Raw genomic sequence first — 10014 nt, 5'->3', positions numbered from 1 at the left:
AAATGTCCATACTATCCAAAACAATCTATAGTTTCAGTTCAATCCCTATCAAATTACCAATGGGATTTTTCAACAAATTATCCTAATATTAATATGGAACTACAAAAGACCACAAATAGCCATAGCAATCTTCAGAAAGAACAAAGTCAGAGATATCACATTACCTGATATCAAATTATACTACAAGGCTATAGTAATCAATACTGGCATGCAAACAAGACGCACAGATCAATGGAACAGAATAGAGAGACCAGAAATAAATCCACGCCTATATGGTCAATTAATCTATGACAATGAAGGCAAGAATATATTATACTTGTAAAAACAGTCAATTCCATAAATGATATTGGGAAAACTGGACACATGAATGCAAAAACTGAAACTAGACCACCTTCTTACAACATATACAATAGTAAACTCAAAATGGATTAAAGACTTAAATGTAAGACCTGAAACCATAAAACTCCCAGAAGAAAACATAGGCAGTAAACTCTCTGACATTGCTCTTAGTGATTTTTTTCTGATATTTCTCTTTGGACAAGGGTACTGTTTGCTGAGGGTGCTATGTCCTGTGTGTTGTGGGGTATTTAGCAGCATCCCTGGTCTCTACCCACTCAGTATGCCTCCAGACATTGCAAAACACTAATTTAAAAAGATATATGCACTTCTATTTTCATTGCAGCATTATTTACAATAGCCAAGATATGGAAGCCACCATCAATAGATGATTGTATAAAGAAGATGTTGTACATATATACAATAAAATATAACTCAACCATAAGAATCCAATCTTACCATTTGCAACAACACGGATGGACCTAGAGGGTATTATGCTAAGTGAAATAAGTCAGACAGAGAAAGACAAATACCATATTATCTCACTTATATGTGGAATCGAAAGAATAAAATAAACAAAGAAACAAAACAGAAACAGAGTTATGGATACGGAGAACAAACTGATGGTTGCCAGATGGGAGGGTTGTGGGTGGCTAGGTGAAAAAGGTGAAGGGGTTAAGAAGTGCAAATTAGTAGTTACAAAACAGTCATGGGGATATAAAGTAAAGCATAGGAAATATAGTCAATGATATGGTAATAACTATGTATAGTGCCAGGCGGGTACTAGACTAGTCAGGGGGATCACTTCTTAAATTATGTAAATGTCTAACCGCTATGCTGTACACCTGGAATTAATATAAAATAATATTGAATGCCAACTCTAATTGAAAAATTAAAAGGCGGGAAGATAAAGAAGAATGAGAGGTTCAAAGTTCATATATAAAACAAATAAGTCTTACGGGTGTAATGTACAGCATGGGGAATATAGTCAAAAATATTGTAATAACTGTATAGTGCCAGGTGGGTACTAGACTAATCGGGGGAATCACTTTGTAAGTTATATAAATGTCTAACTACTATGCTGTACACCTGAAACTAATATAAAATAATATTGAATATCAACTGTAAATAAAAAAATAAAAAATTCACAAAGCCAAAAAACTACTGGATAAAATGATCTCTAATGGCACTTTAGGAAAAAAATGTTTATACATTATGGAAAGATGTTCTAAGGAGCCCCTTAAGCCCAGGTGCTTTTCCTTTGGTTATTGCCTTTTCCTAATTCCTCTTCTGTTGCTGATCAGTTTAAGCTTTAATTTGAGTATCTTATAATTGTTTAAGTATCATCTTGTTAACTTTGTTTTTCAATTATTAGTTTAAAATTGCATACAAAATCCCTTAAACATTGGGGAAAAAAAAGAAAAGGGGGTTACTGTTAAAGTATTTAGACATCTGCATTTTCTATAGCATTTTCTTCAGCCAATTACCAATGTACTAGCACATTCATTTTTGGGGCAATTAGGCTGAAAAATCTTCAAAAAATTTAAGTATTTCTCATCGGAAATCTTCGTGTACTAAAGTTCTCCACTTTTCTTTTCATGTTTCTACTCTTTCCACCTTAATACTCTGTAAGACAAAACACGGGATAACTTGAAGCTACATCAGGGCAGATTTATTTTACATGAAGGTCTAAATATTCTTTACTGATCCTAAATGTTAAATGGATTAGTTAATCCAGTTGTAGAAAAAAGAATTGAAACATGTAACTTCCCTTGTTAGATTTAATAACTAATTAGCATACTCAAATATTTGTGGATTTTATGACTTGTACTATGTAATTCTTTTGTACAGAATCTGTGTCAACTTTTCACTAGACTTCTTTGTGTTTGGGCTAAAATTGGGCCTGGGGAATTTTTGAGGTACTAATTCTCAGTTATTAAAAACAAAACAAAACAACATAATAAGTTAGTGTATGAAACTACTCTCTTATTGTGTGGGGTTGACTAAGTAATCATGAGATCTTAGATAAGGAAGAGCAGAGTAACACATCAGATATTTGGGGGACAATACTTTTTAAAAATATTCCTTGGAAAAGACTAAATTATTTTTCCACATTTGTTTATGGTTTGTAAAAATCTTTTTCCTACTATTTCATAATCGTTTTAATTATTAGTTTGGAAAATGGGAGAATTTGATAATTGTGCAAGTTTTATAATACACTGTGATCCATATGTTCATTGGTTAATTTTTGTTGACTGCATTATCTCACAGCAAGAATTTAAATATACATATTTTGTGGGTTGTTTTTTTTAGTTTCAGGTGTATACAACAACATAGTAACTAGACATTTATGTACATATTTTGTTTCCAAGGTTTTGCAGAAGTCACTATTGCTCTCTTATAGCCCTGTATGCTTTGCATTTATCTTCAATAATCTCCTCCCCACTAAGATTGAGCATGATATAAATACACTATTCATTGTGTCCAGAGAAAGTTTTTCTAGCATGTGTATTTTAAGTATATGAAATACATACTTTGAAATAATTAACTTTACTTTTTAAAAGAAATTTAATGGAAATGTTTCTCAAATGTTTTTGTTATCTTTACCTTTTTAAACAAAATGTCTAGAACCTAATATAATGATGACACTTATATGTTATCTGACATAACAACTGGTACCATACTCAAACCAGTCTTTTAAAATTAATGTTATCATTATTGCTGTTATGATTAGTTTGATGCATAAAATACTGCAGAATAAATAATTAAAATGAAAAATGAATTCTTTCAACTCATGAACACAGACTATCATTCCGTTTGTGTCTTCTTCAGTTTCTTTCATCAATGTCTTATACTTTTCCATGTGGAGATTTTTCACCACTTGGTTAAATTTATTCCTAATTATTTTATTGTTTTTGATGCTATTCTAAATGAGATTGTTTTCTTTATTTCTTTTTCAGATAGTTCATTGTTACTGTATAGAAACACTGCTAATTTTTGTATGTTGATTCTATATCCTACAACTTTACTGAACTTGTTGACTAGATATAACAGTTTTTTGGTGGAGTCTTTAGGATCTTTTCCATAAAAAATAATGTCATCTGCAAATGGGGACAATTTTACTTCTTCCTTTCTGATTGTGATGCATTTTTTTTCTTGCCTAATTGCTCTGGCTAGGACTTCCAGTACTATGTTAAATAGGAGTGGTGAAAGTGGGCACCCTTACCTTGTTCCTGATCTAGGACTAGTTTGTTGATGTCTTACACATGGTCTAACCAGTTAACCTGGTTTGGGTGTGTGACCAGAGGGTCATAGAAGAATCTGGTAGAAACGTTTTTTTTTAATTAAAGTTTATTGGGGTGACAATGTTTAGTAAAGTTACATAGGTTTCAAGTGTACAATTCTGTAATACATCATCAGAGTGAGTTCTCCTTCCATCACCATATATACCCTGTTTAACCTCATTTACCCCTCCTCTCACCCTTTACCCCCTGGTAACCACTAAACTATTGTCTGTGTCTATGAGTTTTTGTTTGTTTGTTTGTCTTGATCCTTTGTTGCTTTCAGTTTTATATCCCACATATCAGTGAAATCATACGGTTCTTGACTTTTTCTGTGTGACTTATTTCGCTTAGCATAATAATCTCAAGATCCAACCATGTTGTCACAAATGGCACTATTTCATCTTTTATTATGTAAGAATAGTATTCCATTGTGTATATATACCACATCTTCTTTATCCAATCATCTATTGAAGGACACTTTGGTTGTTTCCATGTCTTGGCCACCGTAAATAAAGCTGCAATGAAAATTGGAGCACATATATCTTTACAGATCAATGTTTTCAGATTTTTGGAGTAAATACCCGGGAGAGGGATTGCCGGGTCACATGGTAATTCTAGTATAAAATTTTAGGGAGCACTACCTAAACAAAGTTTATTGCACAAGTCTTTTGCATCCTTGGGTAAATAAGAAGTACTTTGAGGAAGTACTAATCATACCAGGTTATATTTGGTTGTATACTTATATGTCTTCCCCACTTAATGTGACAGTTTTTGAGATCATGAACGCTGTGCACATATTGTTTACTATTGTATCCTTTATACTGAAAATAATGCATCAAACACCATGAATAGGCAAAAATGTTTGTTGGATAAAATGAGTGAATGAAAATGTGATATGAAGTAGTAGTTAATATCAGGGAAAAGGCTGGAAGTTTATTAACTTATATCCTCAAACATCAATTAATACCTTTTATGTGCAAAATATTATGGTAATTGTAGGAACTACAAAGACAGAAACAATATAGCTGTTTCTTTTTCAAATATTCTATATAAATTTTCATAGAAAGCATGATTTACAAGTGTTTGTAGTATATATTTGATAATTCAAATTTATAAGATAAAGTCATTATGAGACTATTTTTATTGTTTATTGGTTCTGCTGTTTTGTGTGCCTGGTCATCCTTGAGTATTTACTGGTCATTGTTACTGAAAGTTATCTATAAGAATAACGTAAGTCATAGGATAAAAATACCTTCCTTTAGAAAGAACTTGCATTTGTTTCTACCAGATACCTGGGGATACTACCAGTCTAGGTTCACCTTAATCCAAGTTCATTTTATACATTTCCTGGACCACAAAAGTGACATGATTCCAGGCTGAAAGACCACTTACTCCTTCCCTGAGGGTATAGCCTTTTGGGGTCATAGCTGTTTGTGGGGAGAGTCTCCTAATAGATTTCTCATCTTCTGTGGGCCTTGGGTTTTGATCTCTATGCCCCTATTTCTGTGAGACCATCAGAGTAAACATTTGTATTTTAGGGAACTATCCAATGCCTTCAGGGTAAAAGTGATTTCCTTGTGCACTTAAATGTCTGGATTCCTGATTTCTTTTCTTTTTGTTGTCAGCTTTTTTTGCTTTATAAGAGATTTTGTTTAAAAACCTTCACTCAGTATTTTTAGTTGTTTTCCTCTGGAGGGCTGGTCAGAATAACAGTCTCCTATTACGGGAAATTGGAAATCTCTATCCAGAAAACTATGTTGTTATCAAAGACCTTGCAAATTATTGTTTGTGGGAGACAGAGGTGAACACAAATAACTATGGTACAGGGACTGCTAATCTTTTTGCCATTATTTCTTACAGTTTTCTGCCTCTCTTACCTCACTCCGATCACATAAACCTCTTATTCTTCCTCAAACACACCAAACTTAGTCCTGCCTCACAGCCTTCACACTGGCTCTTTTCTCTGTCTAGAACTCTGTTCTCCCAGATCATCGTATAGCTTATGCCTGCTTATAAATGCCAAGTCCCGCTGTTGCTTTTCATTCCTGTCACAAGAAGAAGCTTATTTTACCATTTCACATTTATTAACATCTCTACTATTGAGTGGAAAGAGAAAAATGAAAGGAAATAAAGAAGATAAATCTCAAATTAGTTGATTTTAGTGAATTTAATAGGGCTGATGAGAACAAATAGTAGTAAAGAAGTTAAAACTAGCATTTGAAAGTGAACATTGTACATATTATGTGATGGAGTGAAAACCAATATGCCTGGGATTAGGTCCTGCTGCTACCACTATTCCTTAAGGGGGACTCATTTCCTCTTTTTTCAAAATAAGTGGCTTGGATATATGTACATTTTAAGCTCTAAAATTATTTGATTAAACAAGTGGTATTATTTATTAGTGATACAGGCTGGATAACATGAAGTATTTTCAGTGGTTTCAGCATCTAAAACTCCAAGCCCATAAAAACTTCTCTCAGATATTTATGTATTAGGACCACATAACAATCCTGAGATGTTGTGTTCATGGTGTTTTGGGCTTCTGGAACATTCTAAGTAAGCCATTTTAAAAGAGGAATGCATATATGAATCACCTAAGGAGTTTTTTTCAAAATGCACACTCTTGGGGCCTGCCTATCCCAGACCTACTGAATGAGATTCTCCATATGTGTCAGGTTGAGTTCTCCAGAAGCAGATGGTGAGATGGAGTTTTGGGTACAAGACGTTTATTTGGGATTGACACCCATGAAGGAAAGGGGCAGAAGGAGAAGTACAGCTGCAGTGCAGCTCAGACAAACCTCAGCCAACACAGCAGGAAGTTCTGGAGTAAGTATTACCTTTCAGTGTCCCACATTGAGCTGAAATGGCCATTATACTTCTGCCTTTTCAGTCACTGGATACAGGTTGCCCTGGGAAAAGTATGATCTAGAGTCAATGTTCTCTCTGCAGCTGAGATCGACCCTGAAGGAGCTGACTGCTGGAGGGTGTCTGCAAGCTGCACTTCTTATAGCTGGGCAGCAAGCTTTTTCCTGAAGTGGAATCTGGGCAGTGAATCTACCACAGCAGGAATGAGGCCTAGGAGTGTGGGTGATTTGATAAAGGTCACATGTAATTGTGATGCATACTTCTGGTTCAAAACCATTGCTCTAAATGATTTCATGTCACTTTATAGCAAAGGTCATTAAGAAAGATGAACCAGAAATCTCATCTCCTGTTCCAGAGAGATACAAAACAAGATGGAAAACCTCTAATGCATGTCTAATTCAAATTGCAGAGTTCTTAATAGCTAAGTTCAATAACTTCAACTGAAAACAAAAGTATATGTGGGAATATCCTGGTTGCTTATGTCACATTGGTGCCAGCTAAAGTTTTGTAAAATCCTTGGAGACAGCGGTCAAATCTACCATCCCAGTGCAACCGACAGGTTGAAGGGATCTTTGGCTTCCCCTTAGAGGTTCCCACAGTCAAGAAATTTGCTCTTGAAAAATCAGCTTGTTGAGTGAACACTTGTGGGTTGTGCTTTTGTCCTAACGAAGCAGTGGAATTCAGATTCTGAAGCTATCCCCACTGTACTGAAATTTTCCATCAGCTGGGGAGAGGTTACATAGATACTTATGGTGGTTGTTTACCTTAACCTTACCCTCCTTCTGCACTTTTCTCTGGAAGTGCCTTGGTAAGCACTGTTTTTCCCTTTGACATCCTTGCCCTTCCCCTCTCTTATTAATTGTTATATCAGTTAGCTATTAACATGGGAGAAATCAAGCAGAACTTTGTGTCTTAGCCCATTTATATTTAAAGTAGTTATTGATATGTATGTACTTATTGCCATTTTAATTTTGGGGGTTGTTTTGTAGTTTCTCTCTGTTCTTCTTCTCTTTCTTCCTTTGTGGTTTGATGGCTTTCTTTGCTGGTGTGCTTAGATTCCTTTCTCATTATCTTTTGTGTACCTACAATAGGCTTTTGCTTGGTGGTTATCAAGAGGCTTACGTATAACAACTGTTTTATTTATAACAGTCTATTTTAAATTGATAACAACTTAAGTTTGAAACCATTCTAAAACCTTACATTTTTACTCCCCCCTCATGTTTCATGTTTTTGATGTCACATTTTACATCTTTTTATTTTGTGTATCTTTGAACTAATTGTTGTAGTTACAGTTATTTTTACTACTTTTGTCTTTTTCCTACTAGCTTTATCAGTTATTAATCCACTACCTTTGCTGTATATTTACCTTTACCAGTGTGATTTATACTTTCATATGTTTTCTTGTTACTAATTAATACCCTTTCTTTTCAGCTTTTAAAAGTCCCTTTAACGTTTCTTGTAAGGCCAGTTTAGTGGTAATGAAATCTTTTGCTTGTCTGGAGAAATCTTTTACCTCTTCCCAATTATGAATAATTTTGTTGAGTAAAGTTGTACTTTGTTGGAAATTTTATTTTTTTTGCCTTTAGCACTTCAAATACTAAATCATACTATTTTCTTCTGGCCTGCAAAATTTCTGCTGAAAAATCTGCCAATGGTGCTATGGGTGTTCCTTTGTGCATAACAAGTTGTTTTTAATCTTGCTGCTTTTAAGATTCTCTCCTTGTCTTTAAGTTTGACATTTTAATTATAATGTGTCTTGGTGTGGGTCTCTTTGGGTTTGTCTTTTTTGGATATCTCTGAGCTTCCTGGATCTGGATATCTGTTTCTTTCCCCAGGTTAGGGAAGTTTGCAGCCATTATTTCTTCAAATAAGTTTTCTGCCCTTTTCTATCTCTGTTCTTCTTCTGGAACACCTATTAAGTGGATGTTATTCTGCTTGATGTTGTCTCAAAAGTTCCTTAAGATATCTTCACTTTTTTCTTTCTTTTTTTCCCTTTGTGCTGCTCTCATTGGGCGAGTTTCTCTGCCCTGCCTCAGAGTTCACCGATTCTTTCTTCTGTTTCCTGTTATTGAAATCCTCCACTGTATTTTTTCAGTTCAGTTATTGCATTCTTCAGTTCTTTGACTTCTGTTTGAAACTTTCTTATATTTTCTGTCTCTGTTGAAGTTTTCACTGTGTTCATTCATTCTTCTCCCAAGTTCGGGAAGGATCTTTATGACCATTACTTTTAACTCTTTGTCAGGTAAATTACTTATCTTTGTTTCATTAAGGTTTCCGGCCCCACCCCCCCCGCCCCCCCACCCCCCGCCCAGGACTTATCTTATTCTTTTATTTGGAACATATTCCTTCATTTCTTCATTTTGCATGATCTCTGTGTTGTTTTCTATGCAGTGGATGAAACAGCCACCTCTGCCAGTTTTGAGGGGTTGGCTGTGTGTAGATGAACCTTATCATTCAACTTTTCCCCTAGCTCTTATTTGTCTCTCTAACCTTTGTGATTGTCCAAGCAGCCCATTTTATTTTTAATAACTTCTAGTAGTTGAGGATGTGCCAAGACCTGCCTGTACCTTCCTGTGTGTCCCAAAGGGAAGGATCTCAGTCAGCGCCTAGATTCAATCAGGTGGGAAGCCAGACCCTCAGGTGGCACTTTTTAAACATTTTTATTGGGGAACAGTGTGTTTTTCCAGGACCCATCAGCTCCATGTCAAGTTGTTGTTTTCAATCTAGTTGTGGAGGGTGCAGCTCACTGGCCCATGTGTGAATCGAACTGGTGACCCTGGTGTTATGAGCACTGCACTCTAACCACTTAGCCAACCTGCCGCCCCAGCATCTTTTAAATAATGCAAATATATGCAATCCTGTAGGACCACAAGCATAGTCCCTGCTGAGTCCCAGAGCAAGGTGATCTGGAGGTGTCATCTGGGTAGCACTTGCAAAAATCAGGGCTCCAGATGAAAGTGCAGATGACTTTCTGGGAGATATCAGTTAGTTGTTGTGAAGCAGAGGGAGAATACAAAGATGACATCGTCTGGCCTCCATTCCCTGAGAGCATCTCCATAGCCTCTAGATGTGTGCCAAACCTGAACACTGCCCCTAAGGCAGAAGTTCCAAGGCTAGCAAGTAGGCCGCTTTTATAGAAAGACTGGGGGTGGGTTTCAGTCTGCTGTCCGTTCAGTGTCTTAGGGGTGGTAGCCTGCTAAGAAGTGTTTCTTTGATTGTTATAGTCCTGTGGGATCCAGGAACCCAAGTCCACCTGGCCACCAGAGCCAGGTGATCAAGAGGCAGCCCCTGGGCAGGGACTATAAAAAAGGGCATTAGACATAAAAGCTGGGTTACCAGACATGTTTAAGAGCTCCCCTTTGAAAGATGCTGGTGCTCTAAAGCATGGCAAAGGGAGAGTGCGAAGATAGTGCTCACCTCTGAGGTCTCAGGCATGGTTTACAGTCAGCCCTTAGATGTGTGCTTAATTAGAGGCCTGCCTCTCAGGCTGCAGCCATAATGATAAATGAATAGGCCTCTTTCTCAGAAA

The sequence above is a fragment of the Rhinolophus sinicus genome, chromosome X, assembly GCF_036562045.2.
Source record: "Rhinolophus sinicus isolate RSC01 chromosome X, ASM3656204v1, whole genome shotgun sequence".
NCBI classification, from domain to species: Eukaryota; Metazoa; Chordata; class Mammalia; order Chiroptera; family Rhinolophidae; genus Rhinolophus; species Rhinolophus sinicus.
Note: the sequence above shows the minus strand (reverse complement) of the source record.